Below are 18,642 nucleotides of genomic sequence, written 5' to 3' on the forward strand. Positions count from 1 at the left end.
AGGTGATTCTCATGTGCAGTCAGTGTCAAGGACCACTGTTTTACAGGCTTGCTTTTTGCTATAGCTAAAGAGATTGGAAACTGTTTTAAAATCAGTAATGGATTTCAAGACAGAGAAAGAAAAGAAAATAACCATTTTGGAATGGCACAAAACTGCCCTATCCTCATGTCCTAAACAGGATGCAATGCTAAGACTCTAGCTCTGTTCCATTACCCTTCATAAAGACCTCCCAGCCTCACCATTGGCAGTAAACCCAGAAGTTAAGACATACACGGAATTCTTTAAAAAGGCAGCTTGTAAAAATTGCTGGGCTTTCTTCTCTTTTTTTAGGTGTGTAACAAAACCCATCATCCTTTCAGTGAACAGAAGCTTCAGAGAAGAGAAATCAGAACAGCCTGAAAGCTCTGGGACTACAGAGACTTCACTTCCCACAGGGAAGAGTGGGTAAGATTGACCACGCTTTCACTTGAATTCCAAGATGATAGGGCTGCGGCTCCTGGGACCACTGCAGCTACCTGCGGGCCGCTGACACGTATAATCACAGTGTTGCCAGCTGGGGCAGACTAGTCATCCTTCACCTACTGATCTGTAACATTCATTCATTGAAGAAATAACATGGCTAAGTACAGAGTTTCCTAACAGCAGCAGGAGATGGGGCACACACGCCTTAAGATACGGGGAATTCAGTGGCTGAGAATCCTCATTTCATTCTGTTGCCAGCAAGCCTCAAGGCCCAAGGCAAGTAATTAAACTCCATTCCCCAATTTGTAAAGTTGGAAAGGGGAGGCAAGGTTACAGACTGTTAAAAAATAGCTACTGTGGGCGCTAATGGGCATGATAACGAAGCCCTCTGCAATGACTACACAAAGCCTGGTGGATACAAAGAGCTATGAGATACCAATCGCCTCACACTTAGCCAGGGTTGACTAAAGGGCACCCCTAAAGCACACAGCGTACAGGAGTGGGCAGCTGGCTACACCATTCAGCCACAACATCCAAGTCGACAGAATCACTACAAACAATTGTCTGTGAATTAAAAAGACTGCATTCTTGTATAAAAAACTCCTACAAAATAAAGACCATACATCTTAATTGTCCATTTCATTCCCTTGAAAATATTACCCTTTTAATTTTATTGTCCATGATGACAAGACAAAGACTTTGTGTTTTTGTTAGGTCACTTTCAACTCTGGCTTCATGTTAGAATATTGTGGGGAATTACAAACAACAAACAACAATAACACTGGCACCCAGGCCCCATTCTTAAATGAAAATTCTGGAATGGGCTGGGAACCTCAATAACTTTTAAAAGCTTCCCTGGTGATTCCAACTGTCCTTTTTCACATCACTAAACACTCCAGGCACATTTTCATCGCCAGGCCAGGTGGGCTCATCTCCTTACTTGGAGTGCCTTCCTCCCACCATCCCCTACCCCCAGTGCCCATTGGTCTACAGCCCAGCCTTACACCCTTCAATGTCCATCTCTTACCTTGTTTTTCTCAATGTACTTTAGGGCTTGGGGGCACCGCCCTCTGGAATCTCCGAACTCTAACTGTCCGTTTCTAAGCGTCCAGGTAACACTTAGAAAATTTCATCTTACATTGCTCCTGGTATTTCATGTTTATGTCCATGTTCCCAGCGAGATAACATGCTCCCCCAGTGCAAGGACCTTGCTTTAAGATTTTTAAATTTTCCCCATGGAGCCTGGCACAGACCGCTTGGCTTAGAAGATGCCGAAAAATACATATTACTGTTGAGGTAGATACACTAAAGTTCGCTCCTGTCAGCTTCTTACTGCTATTTCCCCCCAAGATTTAGATTTCGAGTGGAAACAAATGCCATTCGTATATCTCAAAGAGCATCTTGTTACAGGCATACCTCATTTTATTGGTCTTCGCTTTATTGCACTTTGCAGATATTTTGGGTTTCTTTTTTCTTTTTTTACAAATTGCGTTGTCAGATGGTGGTTAGCATGTTTTAGTGATAAAGTCTTTTTTAATTAAAATATGTACAGTGCTTTTTAGACATAATGCTACTGCACACTTAACAGACTACAGTAGAGTGTAAACATAACTTTTATATGGACTAGGACACCAAAAATTTTGTGACTCATTTTATTGCAATATTTGCTTTATTGCAGTGGTCTGGAACCAAACCAGCAATATCTCCTAGGTCTGCCTGTATACCCTGTAGAAAGCTGCAGAAAGGAAATTCTTCCCTGTAGCAAATGTCTACAGTCCACAGCCAATCATCTTATTGTACATTTCTCCATTAACATCTTCTGTGGCATTATCTCATCAACTCTGACCTTTCTACAAGATTGTTGGGGGAATGAGGGTGAGGGTAACATGCAAACCAGTAGACAAAAGTCGAATCCAGGCCTCTGACACCCCAGACCAGAGGCTTCCCCTAACAACCCCAGAATCTGCACGTTCTTCCCTTTGGAATACATCAAACCAATCATATCTTCACTGCATTGACATATTCAAGGCCACCTTAGCTAGTGGACAAGAGAAGTCAAAATGGCCTTCTGTGATGTCCTTGGAACAGCCCTTCTGGAAACTTGGACTGCATCTTGTTCAAGCTGTTTTAAGCGAAAGCACAGAGAGGGGGAAACATTTATCACCACAATGAGATAATTTATTTAATGATCTTCGCACACGGACATGAAACCCTGGCTGTCTGCTGGGATGATTTTACAAAGTCTCGGAATGACAAAAACATTGTCCTAGGAAATGATTTTATGCTAAAAGTATATCCAGGTTCAAAATGACCCTTTGGTCATAGAATGCTTGAAAGCTTCAGATTTGCCTGGGTAAGGGAATGGGCCCTGGTGATGAAAGTAACCACTGAGTCTATTTCATCAAATCCCATAGTGGCATGAGGTAGTGGGCTTTGAATGATCACCCACTCAGCAGAATAATGAGGGTGAGGGAGGACACAGAGGGACCTCTTTTTCTCTTGTCTACTGTTTCACCGAGAAACTGTATTAAGGGATAGACATGCGAAGAAGCCTTAGCCAAGAATAAAGGGAAAGTTATGCTAAGAAGAAGGAGGAAAAATTTCCTATCCTATCTCTGTCAACTGATTCGTCTATAGCAGTGCCGTTTGATGGAAATATAATGCGAGTCACATATGTGATTTAAAATTTTCTACTAACCACATTAAAACAAATTGAAAGGAAACAGGGAAAATTAATTTTAATAATATATTTCAACTAAACCCCTACAGCTAAAATACTACCATTCTAACATACAGTCAATATAAAAACTAATGAGATAGACATGGATTTTTTGGTACGGGTTTTACGGCACATCTCAGCTTGCACGAGTCAGTCACGTTTCAAGTGGTCAGTCGCCACATGGGGCTAGTGCTACCGTACTACGCAGTGCAGGTTTAGACATGCTGACTGGAAACTGGGACATCAAATAGAAATTACTGGCAGCATTTAGCTACCTAATAGACTTGATATTTCCTTTCTGCTAGCTCTTTCGCTATCCCCTAGAAGAGATGATCTCAAAGGCCACATGCTGTGTTAGCAAAAAGTTTGGTAAACTTTCTGCAAAACAGACTGTGGGATTCAAATACCAGCTTTATAGCCTTGGACTAGCTGCTTACCCTCTATAAGTCTCAGTTTCTTCAACTATTAAATCAAGACAGAGTAGCTAACTCACCAGAATGCTGAGAAGATTAAATAAACTAGGCAGAAAGTACACAGAACAGCCTAGAATAGCATAATAGGCAGTCAAACAGTGATTTCTCCTTTATAAAACTCAACTTGATTTCTAAGGGGCTATTGCATTGTATTTGAGGCTCTACTGTTTCATTTATTCACTTCCAGAACTCTCCCTCAAGGTTTCTTCTGCTAAGGCAGCCTTTCCCCAGATTTTCATGGGGCTGGCTTCCTCTTACTCTGCAGGTTTAAGTTTAAGGGTGGCCTTCTTATGGAAACCTTCTCTGGCTGCCCTATTTAAAGTTGCCCCCAAGCCCTGTTACTCTCTGAGCCCCCAGCCTCTCTTTACTTTCTTTATGGCATTTATCAATATCTGAAATTATCTGATTTATATATTTGTTCACCTGTCTCTTATACATCTCTCTAGCATAGCCGCTTTACAAGAGCTAGGGCCTTGTCTGTCTTATTCAGAGTTCAGCAAGTATTTGTGGAATAAATGAATGAATGAAAGAATGCTTGACACACGGAGGCAAATATAAATAAACAGTGTCCTGATTCTAAAGGTAATGGAGAATGAAAATTCCAGAGCTCTTTTTTTTTTTTTCAGAGCTCTTTCTGACCTAAACGAATTGCTCAGGAAGTCAGTGGCCGAGAGCCAGCCTCCCCTGCTGGGGGTGAGTGTTGTCTTTCTTGAGTCTAACAGCTGGGCTGGGGAAGGGACAGGAAAATTATTCTCCACAGGTGATTTTATCGCTACCTGTTGATGTGTATCACATGCAAAGTGTACGTTCACGCCACTTAAGTCATCCAAAGGATTTGGTTATTCCTGCCCTTCGAAAGAAGAACTAGGTTGGGATCCAGTTAGCATGATGAAACTTTCTGACTGCAGGGAGTCTGGAACAAGAGTGGGTGTCAAAGTCAGACAGACCTGGGCTTGTATCCTGATTCTGCCTTTTACCAGCTATGCAGACTGGGCAAGTCATGTAAATTTCTCTAACCCTCAGTTTCCATATCTGTAAAGCTTTAAGTGCTAATCCAGACCCTGCGATGTTACTGTGAGAATTAATTGAAGGAATGTAGGAAAGTGCTTAGTACACCTTGAAGACTCAGTGAATAGTAGGTATCAATATTGTCATCTTTGCATTCAAGAATGCTTTGCCGGAATATACTGATAGATCTTTGGAATGGCTACTTAGAAGGGATACATTTTCCTTTTAAGATCCTGATAGTTCTTTCCCCCATTTCTACGTCATTCAGTTCTTGCAGCTGAGGGGCCAGAACCACGGAGAGAGACAGAGGGTATTAGCTGGGTTGATTAAATCTGTGCCGAGCTGAGAAAGATGGAAATGGAGACATTTCTCTTTACAGAGACAGTGTGTGGCGTATCTGGAGACGGAGGCAGCCATCAGACTTCTCCAGTTTCCATACCGAGATGCTTGTAGCCACAGGCACAGATCTAGCTGTTTTGTATTCAAGATTATGGGCCAAAAGAGAATTCAGAGAAAGGGTCAAGAATCCACTCCAGTCTGGACACATTTCACTTGCTGGCAGCACAGAACGCTCTGCCTGACAAAGGTGAAGCAGTAAACCCAACATTGTATTCTGAACCCACCATTCATCTTTCAGAATAACTCGACCAGGACTGATTTTACTCATTCTTCTGCTGACGTAAGCCCTATAGGAGACAGTAAACTGTTCTAAAAAAGCAGGAGTCTATTTACCACTAACTTATAACCTCACATTAATATCAATACTAGCAGTCTCTCATTGACTCTAGACTAGGCATTTCCAGTTTTTATTTTTCATTTTCCTAACAACTGTGCAAGAAAGCAGTATTGCTCCCCATTTCACCAATAGGAAAAGCGAGACTCAGAGAAGTTCAGTGACTTGCCTGAACTGTGAGAGCCAAGATTTGAAGCCCGGTTTGTTGGGCTCCAAAGCTCCCTGTGTCCTCTGCTACACCTTGCTGGCATTGCCAATGGAAGACCCAGGTCCCACGAGGCATGAGTCCCTAGTACCTTAAAGGAAAAGTGCAGAGGTCCCAAAGAAGACCATTACTATTCCTACTATGCATCGGGGAGCAAATAGCACTTCGTTTCAAAACCAAGCCTTGGTCTCACTGTCTGACATCCAGCTAGGGGACAAGAAGAGCTCTTTTTTGAGACAGTGACCCTCTGTAGGTGTTCTCCAGTGCTGTTTGCAGGAGTGAAAACTCCAGGGCTCAGAATTATGACCTTAGGAAAGTCATTACAAGAGTTTGTAAGGAGGATTCCCCACAAGGCAGAGACTGGTGAAGCCCTTGGGAAACAGCGTCCCGGGAGCTCACTCAGGAAAGGAAGGCTCTTCCTTCAGCAGCACGGCTGACTCCAGACCCCCAGGGAAGCCTGCCAGATTACTCCCACAGCCAGCCCAGCTGCCTGCAGAGGTTTGGCTGGAAGGTTGATGCAGGCCCTTGAAAGGAAGGCAAGGGATGTTCACTTGGGGTTCAGGCAGGGTCTTCAGGGGATGTCCAAAAACCCCCAGGGATCGCTTTCAAAACTTTATGTACATTGCATAAGAATATTCCCCCTCCCCACCCCCTGCTCCTTTGGGAGAGGACTCATATCTAATTCTCAAAAGGACTTATGAGCCCCAATTTTTAAGAACCACTGAAATTTAAAATTTCATCAGCTTCTTTCTTACACTATTCTGCAGCACTTTTGCCCCACTAATTTTACATATATTCATATATAAGTAATGATATATATATAAATATAGTAGATGTGTATGTATACACACATATGCACACATTTAGGGCAATATATATATTGCATTAAATGTTGCACACACATATGCACACATACAATGTTAGTGGTGTATATATATATATATATATATATATATATATATATATATATATATACATTGCCCTAAATGTTGCAAGGAAAAATGAGGCCCAGAGACCATAAGTGTCTTGCCCAAGTTTGCACAGCCAGAGGCAGAGGTGGGATTAGCAACACTCCCCCGACCAAGAAGCATGAAACTCGGGTGGGAAATCTTTGCCAACCAAGTTGATGAATGAAAACAAACGAATCCCTCCAGATTAATAATACTGTTTTGCAACCATTTTCAAGGCCAGTCATCGAAAATCCTAAATTGCTTGTTATTAGGGCAACGTGGCTGCTTGCCCAGGACACAGGTAGAGGCCACTAAAAGGATTTTCTCCCACTCAAAGAGCTGGAACTCCAGCCCTCGCTGCGGCAGCGCTCTGGCTCCCCAGTTACCTGAGTTTGCCTGACTTCCCCTCCTCTCCTCTCTCCTCTCCTCTCTGGTCCTCTTCCCTCCAGCGGCTCCCGCAGCTGCCTCTGCAGCTGGAATTCCTTTGCTGAGGTCGGGCCGCCTCCCTTCGGCTGGGCTCCGGATGACAGCCAGGAGGCTGCTTACCTGCCACTACTCCCACTGCCTTTTTTTGGTGGGGAGGGAGCCACGCCTTTCGGGTGAGCACGGGTACCGCTCAACTTTGCACGCCGGATACCCGGGACGTGGCGCGTGCTGGTGCTGCTGGTAGAATCCTCAAGCCCGCCATCGGCGCATCACCTGTCTGAACCCCTTCCCCCTCCCCGCTAGTTTTTTTGTTTTCAATTTGATGTAAATAATGTACCTTCTGAGAATCCCACAGTCACGCCGAAACTCATTCTTAAGGGTGCTTCTGAAGATGCCTTTATAAAGACTAATGCGTGCAGTTGTAAAAGCGGCAGGGGTGGGGGGCGGATAGAGTATTTTTAGCTCCTCTGAGAGGGGACCTCCCTGCTGTCAGAGCCCCGGTTCTCCGCCAGGCTGCCGCCGGGCGGTTCCGCCGGGTTTCTGGCGTTTTCCGGAGCAGCCCGCGCTCGCCTCCCCGCACGCGGCCTCGAATCCGCGGCCCCGGCGCCGCCCGCACCATCCCCCGTCACCCCTGGGCTCTCGGTTCAGCCCGCGATGGGTACTCACTTTTGCCGGGGAGCAAAGTCTGCCATCTCAGTCCGTGAGCACTTCCTGTAAAAGGACGTGGAGATCCATCGTGTGTAAAGCTGTTTCAGGAACAGCCGGTAAAATCCAGAAAGAGGGAGAGGAGCGAGTTAGACCCAAATGGAAGGGGGCGGGCGGGCGGGCGGGCGGGAAGCCCAGCCCAACCGGGGGGTGTCCCGGGATCTCAGCCTTGGCTCCCCCAGCCCGGAGGCTCTGGGAGAAGAAGCCCAACAAGTGCACTTGTTCACTCTTTCTTCATTAGAGGAGGAGTCAGGGTTGCAACATTTCTGTTCCTTGCTGGAGGCGAAACAGTGATTTTCTTCAGCCTGCAAAACGTCCAGAGCCAGCCAGCTTTGCCAGGTGAGGAAGGAAGCTGGGGAAGCCGAAATGCAGCAAAGACGTGGAGAAGAAAGAACGGATTCTCTCCAGATGGGTTTTGCACGAGCAAGACCACACGTCTTCCACTGATACTGCAACAGAAAAATAGACGGACAAAACAATAATAAAAATGTCTTCATGAATGGCATGACCTCAAAGATGGTATTTCTCCTGGCAGCCAAGATGTGGGGTGGCTTCTTGTCAAATTTCTTTCCTTATTTCTGAACAGCACTGAACGGCAGCTTGACAGCATTGGAGGGGGGCTCCAGAGATTTGAATCTCACCTTCCCTGAGAAGAAGAAGGGGTCAGGGTGAAAGGGGCAAAAGAAAACAGTCAGTGACACGAGGAGGTGAGAGAGCAGGTTTTGCTTTCTTTTTTGATAGCCCAAAGCCCAAACTTCCGGGGCGCGCGGTGTTTATTCTCCGCCACATGAGTATAACACAGAAACACTGGTGGTGCTGAAATAATCCACGCTTTTGTTGTTTTCCACAAATATAAAATGTATCTTTTCTAATATCTTTTCTGATGTGGGTCTGACTTTTAAATTTTTTGGGTAATAGCCAAACCATGCAGAACCACCACCTTTTCTCTGGCCAAAGAAAAAAAAGTACTGAAACCAAAGTAGTAGCTGCCTGAATTAAACAATTATCCCTCAATTAGTAAGTTGCTAGTGTCCATTTGATGCTATTAAGTAATATTGCATCTTATTGTTTCATAACCCAGAGGGGCACCATGGAGATATTTTAAGCAGAGACTATAAAGTTTCAACAAAAAAGTTATTGGAATGCTGGGCTTTTCCCTTTTGAGTGATTGCCACTCTGGAATAACGAGCAAACGACATTCGGTAGCAGCCCCTTGCCAAGTCTCTGGAAGCCACTGACTATTCCAGGACACTTTGGTGATCCTTTTGGACTGGAAGCCCAGAGGCACCTGCACAGGCATGACCACCTGATGCTTCCTGTTCAGTAACATGACCGTGGACAATTAAATTGTAGACCCCATCTTGTTCTCTCAGCAGAAGGGAGATGCCTCTTTCTTGCATACTTACCTTTGCTTATGGGTGGCCACAAAGGTATGCAACCTCTATTTACTTTCAAAACCACTGGGGGACATGAGATCATCAATGGCAAGAATATTTCTACGTGACCTTTGCAAAGCAAGGGATCGTCAGTTTTTTGGAGTTGTTCTAGTCAGACAATTTTCATAGTTGGTGAATAAACCTCGTGCTAGTAACTCTCGACTGTCAGCTCTTGGAAGGTAGGACCCTCGCTCTTCCTTCTTGTGGTTCCCAGTTAGCTGCAGGCACTCAGCTCATCGGTGCTCATCCGTGCTCCTGGCTTCCAGATTGACAGATTGGTTGTTGAGTGACTAATCCACATCTCACTGGGAGAGAAGGGCAAAGGCTCGCTTTCCGCTCTATTGTGCAGCACACAGGCACCATCCATGAACCACCAGCATTCTCTCAGTGAATTAATCACCTTGCCCTGGCTTTACTGAGATAATGAAGGAAGTCCGCGGTTAACCTCAACTTCTTTCCTAACTGCCCCCTGCCTCCTTCTCTAAGCACTAACATGCCCCACCCCTTTACATGTGTTCCCTTCTTGCATGTCTCTGTCTTGTCACTGTCTCAGTTGGTGTGTTCCTCCTTTTTTCCAAGCTACTTCTCCAGGTGAGTCCTAGACCCCAGCCCTGCCTGCTGCCTCCAAGACTTTAATCCATGGCTGATGCAGAGGAAAGAGCTCAGCCGTTGGCATGGGTTTGGGTCTTTAGTATTTACATGGCTTCCCTAAACTTCACTTGCCTCATTGAAAATCAGATGTGGTGATATATGCCTCAAAACTAACAATGGTAATTCTTAATCACCAGTAAAAGGAGTCATAATGGTGATAACATATGTAAAATGCCTGACAAATAGCAGAAAATCTAGAATCATTAAGTTCTTTTTCTCCCCCTTCCTTTTCTCCCTATCTTCCTCTCAGAGTTAATGTTTTCTGCCCCATCGGCTTCTTCTGCAGCCAACAACATCCTTGAATCTTCCTTGACCCTGCTGACTCTTTCGGTGGCTTTATGATTTAACTCACTCCATTCTTCATCTGTCACACTTAGTGGAAGAATGATCTACACTCAGCTCCCCTGACTCACTAAGCTCTCAGTGCCTTCCCTCAGCAGTTCTTAACTTTGGCTGCACACCTGGTCATCTGAGGAGGGTTTCAAACATACCATATATGGGTGGTCCTTGCAGAACTTGTAATTCAGGAGGTTTAAGGTGGGGCTCTGATTTCTCTGTTTCTACAAAGATGTACAGGCAGGATAGACAAAGGCTGCCCTAATCCCCTCTGCACCACAGCTCCCACCACTACTATTCATCAGCTGCTGTCTTTCCCTGGGCTGCGCCATCCCAAGCCTCGCGGCACCCCTTCTCTCCCTCCTCTTGAAATTCTCCTTCCTTGGCTCTCAGGCCCCGTCCTCCCTTGGTTCTCCTCTGTCTGTCTGGATCACTCCCCTATTGCCTTTTGCCATGGCCCCTCTTCTTTCTCCTCCTTCCTGAATGGGAACAGTTTTGTCTTTGGTCTTTTATCACATGCTGTCCTTCTTTCATCTGATCCCACCCCCAGAGGTGATCACCATTAACTTCTTGGTGTGTATCTATCCTTTATCCTACATGCATATAGTCATGTCTCTATATGCTCATGCTTCTATTTTTTAAGCTAAAAATGGAATAATTTCTGTGACTTGTGTCATACAATTATATATTCTAGGCTACTAGTTACAGGCTTAACCCATTCTTTTTTTAAATTTATTTTTATTGATTTATTTTTAAACATCTTTATTTGGGTGTAATTGCTTTACAATGGTGTGTTAGTTTCTGCTGTATAACAGAGTGAATCAGCTATACATATACATATATCCCCATATCCCCTCCCTCTTGCGTCTCCCTCCCACCCTCCCTATCCCACCCCTCTAGGTGGTCACAAAGCACCGAGCTGATCTCCCTATGCTATGCGCCTGCTTCCCACTAGCTAGCTATCTTACATTTTAACCCATTCTTTTTAATGGCTGCCTATTCTGTAATTTATTCTGCCATTCCTCCTTTGTTAGATCTTTGGTAACTTTAATTTTTTATTGTAAAAAGTACTGTCATTATTATCTTTGCCTGTACCTTAGGATAGATACTTAGAAATGGCATTGTTAGGTCAAAGGGAATGAAAACTAAAATTTTGGTATATCACTGCCAGATTGCTCTCCAAAAAATGTTGTAGAAGAAAGTCCTAGAAATGAGAGTACTGGGGAGGAACGTTTAAAATTTTCATACGTACCTTTAAATTCTTCCCAAAATATTTATCAATACACATGTCTACCAATATACACTCCTAACAAGGATGTTTTCTCACATGCTTGCCAGCACTGAATCTCATCAATATAGTTTTCGTTAGTTCAATAAGCAAACTATCCTGTCTTAGTATTGTTCTAATTCACAATCCCCCGACTTCCAGTGAGGGTGAATTCATATGCTTATTATCCTTTGAGCTGTTTTCTCTTATGTTGTGGCTTTTCATTCCTACTCCTATTTTTCTTCTGGTAAGTTTGTTTTTCTAAAAAGAATAAGTTTTCTGTACTGTTGTATATATTAACACTTTGTTAAATATATTGTAAACATTTCTCGGTATCTGTCGTGTTTCCCTTGATTTTATTTATGGGCTGTTTTACCGCACAAAAGTTTTAAATTTTCATCCAGTCGAATCTGTCAATTATATTCTATTAAGTCTCTGAGTTTTCTCTGTTGCTTCTTTGCTTCTAATACTGTTAAAAATTTTTTTTTTTAAAGATCTTTATCCTAGGAATGGTTTTAAAATATTACATGAAGTAGCAAATTAAATTAATTGCTTCTGAATGTATAGTCAATTATCCTATTACCTTTTATTGAAAAATTCACAATTGCCCCACTTATTTCTAGTGTTAAATATTATATATTACATTTTCACGTATATTTATTTCTATTCTGGACTATACTCTGTTTTGTTTGGCATGATGACTTACATGCCAATAATACACAGTTTTGATAACCATATTATAAAAATAGTATAGTATAACACCCATTACATTAGTGCAAGCAATTGATCAGTCTTTCCTTTTAAAATTTGCTTGATAAATGTGATATATTTATTTTCCCATAAAATTTTAGAATCGATTCGTCCAAATTAAAAAAAAATTGGTTTTACCTTACCTTTATATATTTATTTGGGAAAATTAGCTATCATTAAGGCATTAAATCTTCCTCTCCAGGAAATATGTTTACTTTAAAGAAATCTTTAAAATGTATCCTTCAATTTTAAAATTTAATCTTATAATGTCACTTTATAATCTTATTGCACAAAATTTACTTAATCATACCGTATGATGAACAGTTAGGTTATTCCCCAATTTTTACTCTTAAAAAAATGCTGCAGTGAACATATTTGTGGAAAGAGATTTTGTTTGGGGAGGACTTATTTCCTTAGTCTAAAATCCCAGTGAGACATACTTGGGTCAAACGACATGCACATTTTTATGGCCCTTGAGATAGAAAAGCTTATCTATTTCTGACGGCTTCAACTCTAAATATTCCCTCCATCACACTCTACAACCAGTTAGGCACAAAGTCCTGTAAGTGTCTTTTTCCCCTTTCCACTGTTAAGGCCACTGTTAAATTCATGTTTCTTCCCTTTCAATAGCCCCTGGCTGGCTTCACTTTCAACAGTCTTGCCTGTATCAAACTCAGATGCTTCCAGGTGAATCTGATTATATCAACTCCCTGAATTAAAATACTTTAATGGTGCCTACATCCCACCAAAAATGTTAAAACATCTTTGCTCCTGCTGATTCCATTGGGTTTTAGAGTACTAGCTCAAGACATATTTACAGTATGTCTGCATCCCTTCTTCCCTTCTTGGAATGTTATTTCCCCCACTCCTTGCCTACTTGAACTCTATCTATTTTTGATTTTCATATTCAATGTCACTTTCTTCTAAAAGCTTTCCCTGATCATCCAGCTCTGAAGGCACTCTGCTTGCTTCTGCCACATGGGTTTATACACCCCTCTCTTCCACCTCCAAGTAGCATCGTGAGACTGATATAAGTTTTCATATGTGAGTGCATTTGTAAATTATAAACCATGTGTAAATATAAGGCACTACTATTATCAGACAGTGTTTCCTTCCCTCCAAAGAAACCCACACCACTGAATAAGAAGCTAGGCTAAGTACAGCCAGCCTTTATAAACATGAGAATGGCAATAATTTTCTCCTTGTGGACTTGCAATAGGAAGATGCTAAGATTGCTGGCCTGTTGAGTAGTAAGGACTCATGTCTCCTAAACCCAAAGAGGGAAAATTAAGCATGCTGAATAAAGTGCAATGGTCGTTAGTCCCTGAAGTAGCTACATGAGGTTCTTCAGGCTACTGTGGTATGAGTCTTGCTACTCAAAGTGTGGTCCTTAGAGCAGCTGCATTGGCATTACCTGAGAGCTGATTAGAAATGCAGGATCTCAGATGCCACCTCCACCTTCTGAATCTGACATTGCATTTTAACCAGATCTGCTGCTCCAGTGCTCAATTTCATAAAGCCCAAGTGATGGCAAAGTGAGTGTTCCTTCTGAAGTGCCCAATTTGCCGGGGGCGGGGGGAAGTTGACTTTGACTTATGTGCTTTCTCCATCTTTATCTCTATCTGTGTGGGCGTTGGGGGGGGGGGGAGATTGAAGGAGAGGCTGATGTTACAGCATTCCAGGTTATAAAGTTGAAGGGTCATACAATTAGGAATGTACTACATTTTCAATTAGGTTTCGAATAGGTAGTGAATATTCTTTTCTTTTGTTTTACATTGTAGTAAGAACACAACATGAGATCTACCCTTTACATTTTTAAGTGCACAATTCAGTGCTAATTATAGACACAGAGTTGTACAGCAGATCTCTAGGACTTATTCATCTTGCATAATTGAAACTTTATACTCATCAAACAATGACTCCCCAATCTCTCTTCCCTCGGCAACTACCATTCTACTCTTTGCTTCTAAGAGTATGACTATTTTCGATGCCTAACATAGGTGGGATCATGCAGTATTTGTCTTTCTGTGACTGATTTGTCATTTAGCACAATGTCCTCCAGGTTCATCCATTTTGTTGCGTATGGCAGTATTTCCTTTTTAAGGTTGAATAATATTCCATTGAATGCATATACCACATTTTCTTTATCATTCAACTGTCCATGTATACTTAGATTGTTTTCATATCTTGGCTATTGTGACTAATGCTGCAATGAACATGGGAATGCAGATATCGCTTTGAGATCCTCATATCAATTTTTTTGGATATACATCCAGAACAGGAATTGATGGATCATATATTAGTTCTATTTTTAATTTTTTGAGGAACCTCCATACTATTTTCCATAGCAGCTGCACCATTTTACATTCCTAGCAACAGCATTCAAAATTTGCAATTTCTTCACATATTTGCCAACACGTTTATTTTTTTTGGATAATTGCCACCCCAACAGGTGTGAGGTATTACCTTATTGTAGTTTTGATTCACATTTCCCTGATAATTAATGATGTTGAGTACTTTTTCTTGTACCTGTTGGCCATTTGTATGTCTTTAGAGAAATACAATTTAAGTCCTCCGGCCATTTTTTAATCAGATTATTTGTTGTTGTTGTTTGCTTTTGAGTTATAAGAGTTCCTTATATATTTTGGATATTAACCCCTTATCAGATATATAATTTGTTGATATTTTCTCTCATTCCATAGATTTCCTTTTCATTTGTTAATTGTCCCTTTGCTGTGGAGAAGTTTTTTAGTTTGAGGTAGTTCCACTTGTTTATTTTTGTTGCTGTTGACTGTGCCTTTGGTGTCATATCCAAAAAGTCATTTCAAGACCAACATTAAGAAGTTTTTCCCTCGTGTCTTCTAGAAATTTTACAGTTTCAGGTCTCACACTTACGTCTTTAATTCATTTTGAGTTGATCTTTGTGTATGTGTCAGATAAGGGTCCAATTTCATTCTTTTGCATGTGGATATCCAGTTCTCCCATCACAATTTGCTGAGAGGCTTTCCTTTCCCCATTGTGTATTCTTGGCACCCTTGTCAAAGGTCAGTTGACCATAAATGTATGAATTCATTTCTGGGCTCTCAGTTCTGTTCTGTTGGTCTATATGTCTGTTTTTATGCCAATACCATACTTTTTTTTTTATTATTGTAGCTTTGTAATATAGTTTAAAATCCAAAAATATCTCTCCAGCTCTGTTCTTCTTGCTCAAAATTGATTGGCTATTCAAGGTCTTTTGTGGTTCCATATGATTTGTGGAACTGTTTTTGTAATCTGTAAAAAATGCCATTGGGCTTATGATAGAGATAGCATTAAATCTATACAGTGCTTTGAGTAGTATGGACACTTTAATAGTAGTGAGTTTTCCTATCCACAAACATGAGATATCTTTCCATTTATTTGTATCTGCTTTAACTTCTTTCAGCACTGTTTTATAGTTTCCAGTGGGCAAGTCTTTCATCTCCTTAATTAAGTTTATTTCTGAATATTTTATCCTTTTGATGATACTGTAAATAGGATTGTTATCTTAATTTCCTTTTTGTATAGTTCATTGTTAGCATATATAAGTGCAACTATTTTTGTATTTTTATCCTGCCTGCAACTTCACTGAATTTATTAGTTCTAACAGTTTTTTTGTGGAGTGTTTAGAATTTTCTATATACAAGATTATGTCATCTGAAAACATAATTTTACTTCTTTCTCCCTGATTTATATGCCTTTTATTTCTTTTTCTTTCCTAATTGCTCTGGTTAGGACTTCCAGTACTATGTTGAATAGAAGTGGTGAGAGTGGACATCCTTGCCTTCAGTTTTCATTCATTTCATTTTTCTTTTATTCTTTCATCTGTTAACAAATACCAGGCTTAGTTTTAAGTGCTGGATTACAGCCAGAAAAAATTAATTAGACTCAGTCTGAGGTCTCTTCCATGGTATTATAATCTGGGGTTTGGAGGAAGGGAGATTAAAAACAAAGAAATGAATTGTATGTCATGCGGTGATATATGCTAAGAACTAAAACAAAGCAAAAAGGGGGTTTGGATTAAGTCAGAGGGTCAAAATTGGCCTCTTTTATAATATAACTTGAGCAGAATCTTGAATAAGGGCTATGAAGCACCTTTCTGCCTCCTCCTGGGAAGGAAGAGGGAGGCCATTGGAGTGTTAAGCAGTGTGACAGGAGCGGATTTTTATTTCAAATGGATCACCCTGCCTGCTGCCACGGAAGGCTATTAATAATTGTCATCCCTGTCTCATTTGTTCCTTTCTGAGATTTTTGCCTCATGAGCTGTCCTGAAAGTTCACATTCTTGATGAAATCTTTCAGATTCAGCTTTGTAAGCTGAAGCCACCCCTTTCTCCGTACGCCACCTCTCAACTCCCAGGGGAAGAAGGAAAATACTATACAAAGAAGCTTTCACCACTGAGTTTTCACCATCTGAACAGCCTCAGGTGACAAGAACCTGTGGCTGGGGGCTATTGCTTCCTTCCTGGTTCAGAGTGAAGACTTCCTTGAGCTTTGTCTTCTCTGGTGCCTAAAGTGTGGGAACTAGGGCTAGTCTTAGAGTCTTTTCTAGAGCAAGGCTGCCTTTCTGTCTTTGCCAGAGTTCATTTTCCTGACTAAATTTAGCAATAGGAAAGGTTACTTTCTACTTTGGTGACATAAGTAAAAGCTCTATTGATAGCCAGTTGTCCTGGGGATTTGGATTTGGGAATTTTATACTCTAGGTCTCCTTCCCCAAGAGGGAGGAGACCTAGAGTATAATTTCCCCCTAACTTCTATGGGCATTCTGTCCACACTTGGGATAATGTGACATGGTGGAAAAGAGCACTGGACTGGGAGCCAGAAGGTCTGAGTCTCAGTCTGAACTCACACTAACTGACCATGGGTTTGTTAGGGGACACATGGCAGAGCAGAGTGTAATGAATTATGATCTCCAGAGTCACACTTGCTGGTTTGCGTGTCTGGCTCTACTACGTACTGGTTATGTGTCTTGGGCAGATTACTTAATTTTTATGTTTTCTGTTGTCCTCATCTATAAAATGGGAATCATAATTGGACCTATCTCACAGGACTGCTTGAATATTAAAAGAGATAATTGAAGTAAAAGCACTTAGAACAGCATTGGGCCTGCAGTAAACTTTATGGTTAGTATGATTGTTGATAAGACAATCATCAAAGTTATGTCCAAGTGCTAGAGGTTGCATCGTATGTGGAATGTCCTATAGACCTGATGATGTTTGGCTGAGGAGAAAGAAGGCAAATAGGTTAATTTTCTTCAGTCATATAAAGGATTTTCACCTGAAAGAGGTATTTCTTTGGGGTTTCTTAGAAAGTGGTCTGGACTTTAATTCAAAATAATGGAGAATTTTGATATAATCAATAATTTCCTATCTTTTCCTGCTTATGCACTGGTCATCTTAATCAGTGTGGGCAGCTATAACAGAACACCATAGACTTGGTGGCTTAAACAACAAACCCGTATTCCTCCTGGTTTTGGAGGCTGAAAGTCTGAGATCAAGGTGCCAGCATGGTGGAGTTCTAGTGAGAGCTCTGCCCCTTGTTCATAGATGGCTATCCTCTTGCTGTATCTCCACATGACAGAGAGAGCTCTGGTTCCCTGTATCTCCTTATAAGGGCACTAATTCCACCATGGGGGCTTAACTCTTATGACCTCATTTAAACTTAATTACCTCCCAAAGGCTCCACCTACAAATACCATCACACTGGGGGTTAGGACTTCAACATACAAATTTGTGGGGGATACAAACATTCAGTCCATTGCATGTCTAATTCCTCTTGCTTCTGGGCCTTTATACTTGCAATTCCCTTTGCCTGGAACATTCCCCCTCTCCCATAGCCTCTCCCATTCCCCCTCTCCCCCTCTTCCTTCAAGCTTTTCCTCAAGTACCATTTGGTTCCTATCAGGGAGGCCTTCCTCGATATCCTCATTTAAAATGGTCTCTCATGGCCCTCTCTATCCTCTTTTCCTATTTGTTTTTTACCATAGCATTTATCCTGCTTTCATAGTTCAACTTACCCCAGAATTCTTGTGCCAAGCATTCAAGTATATGTGGTTTTCTGGCGGGAGACGTTTCATAGTTACCCCACCCAAGTGGAGAAGAAGCTGGACTATTTTTATAAACACTTCCACCAGTTGTTGGTTGTGGGCTTCTTGGGGGTGGAGTGTTAATTTTCTACTTCTACTCAAAGTGGGCAAATAAGCCTTCTGTGACTTTGGAAAAAGTTTCAAAGCAAAGAGATGCAGATGTTGGCCCTTGGAATAGGAGGGAGCACACCTAATTGGTGATGTAATATGATATCCAGGGATATGAATGGGGCACCAAGAATATCTACTGTACCATCTGACATACCATATGATTTATGAGATATATCATATATATCACATATCATACACACACACACACACACACACACACACACACACACACCCCTTCCAGAATGTAAGCTCTATGAGGATAAGTATTTTTGTCTGTTTAATTCTCTGCTGAATTTAAAACAGTACCT

General features: G+C 41.7%; 1 protein-coding gene across 4 annotated transcripts in view; it reads right to left on the bottom strand.

The window, feature by feature from the left end:
* Positions 1 to 8,217, bottom strand: part of PRLR (prolactin receptor) — a 175,904-nt gene extending 167,687 nt beyond the window's left edge. For 2 of the 4 annotated variants that reach the window (XM_019930156.3, XM_019930157.3), the window contains exon 1: positions 7,643 to 8,217. The gene's annotated coding sequence lies outside the window, so the exon portion shown is untranslated. The remainder of the gene's footprint in view (positions 1 to 7,642) is intronic. The other 2 variants (XM_019930160.3, XM_019930161.3) reach the window with 1 other exon arrangement.
* Between the last annotated feature and the right edge of the window lie 10,425 nt (positions 8,218 to 18,642).

The sequence above is a fragment of the Tursiops truncatus genome, chromosome 3 (genome assembly GCF_011762595.2).
Source record: "Tursiops truncatus isolate mTurTru1 chromosome 3, mTurTru1.mat.Y, whole genome shotgun sequence".
NCBI lineage: Eukaryota > Metazoa > Chordata > Mammalia > Artiodactyla > Delphinidae > Tursiops > Tursiops truncatus.